Source organism: Sinocyclocheilus rhinocerous, unplaced genomic scaffold, assembly GCF_001515625.1.
Source record: "Sinocyclocheilus rhinocerous isolate Xijiao unplaced genomic scaffold, SAMN03320098_v1.1 scaffold557, whole genome shotgun sequence".
Classification (NCBI taxonomy): domain Eukaryota; kingdom Metazoa; phylum Chordata; class Actinopteri; order Cypriniformes; family Cyprinidae; genus Sinocyclocheilus; species Sinocyclocheilus rhinocerous.
The window spans coordinates 129,729-131,292 of record NW_015633548.1 but is presented as its reverse complement, the minus strand read 5'-3'; positions in this window follow the sequence as shown (position 1 = coordinate 131,292).

Sequence of the window (1,564 nt, the reverse complement as noted above, 5' to 3'; positions counted from 1 at the left end):
CCATGTTACACCTCTCTTTATCTCCTTGCACTGGCTACCGGTTGCGGCTCGCATCAAGTTCAAGACATTGATGCTTGCATATAGAACAGCCACAGGCTCAGCACCCGCCTACTTCCACTCACTACTACGAATCTACATCCCCTCCAGAAGTCTGAGATCCGCTAGTGAGAGATGCCTCGTGGTACCATCACAGAGAGACTCAAAACTTGAGAGACTCACTTTCCAGAACATTCTCGTTCACCATTCCTGGCTGGTGGAATGATCTTCCCACCCTTATCAGGAATGCTGAATCCCTGACAATTTTCAAGCAACAGCTGAAAACTCATCTCTTTCGACTCTACTTTACTTAATCCTAAATAAAAAAAAACATCTTTCTCTTGATTTATTCCTTCCCTTTCTAGCTTGTACTTATTTGAACAATGCCTGAAACTTGGTATTACGAGCACTTCCTGTGTCTGTTTGTCTCTTTAAGAAAAATAATCGCTTTATGTATTCCCCAATTGTAAGTCGCTTTGGATAAAAGCATCTGCAAAATGACTAAATGTAAATAATGATTCGCAAACCCTCTCCAAAGTTCTGATCTGAATCGAGTGATTCGCGAACCGCTCCAAAGTTCCAATCGAAATCAAATAATTTGTGAACCTACTCTGAAGTTCCGATCTGAATCAAATAATTATCAAACCTGTTCCAAAGTTCCAATCGAAATCCAATGATTCGTAATACGCGCTCTGAAGTTCTGATCTGAATCAAAAGATTAATGAACCCGCTCTGAAATCACGATCTAAATCAAATGATTTACGATACTCACTCCGAAGTTCCAATCTGAATCAAAAGATTCACAAACCCGCTGCACAGTTCTGATCTAAATCCAATGATTTGCGAACCCACTCAGAAATTCCAATCTAAATCAAATGATTCATGAACCATCATTTCAGATTGGGAGTGTCGTATAAACACGTCTTTTAAAACGCGTATCACGAATCATTTAGATCGGGACTTCGGAGCACTTATCGCAAATCATTAGTACTACTAATGGCTTAGCTCACTAGTTTTATGACATTAACTAAAATAAGCTGGAAAAGTATGATGTTTACCAATAAAATATCCATATTTCTATTCTGAAGATAACATGTTTTCCATGTCGAAACATCCAACACAAATCTACGAGCATTCAGGTCGAGCTAACCGGTTTACTGCTAACTTAGTAAAACACTCGATCTGCACCTCAAAATACATGTTAGTTGTGCATTATGATTGAGCATAATTTGCTATAATTTAAATAGTTTGATCCTGCAATTCAGTTAGGTGACAGTTCAATAGGAAATCAGTTGAAAACATCCATTCATCTCATACCATTGAAGAATGTTAAATTTATCAGTATATTTTGCAATAAATATTTGAGAAATTATTGTTGTGTCTGATTGTATTAGTCTCATAGGCTATAGAGTGATAGTCAATGTAAAAAGAGCAAATGGGAGAAGAAGATTAACACAAAACAGTGAGGGCAAAAGTTTGACTTTGATGTTGGAAGCAGGGCCGTTTCTAGCCAATTTGACGCCCTAGG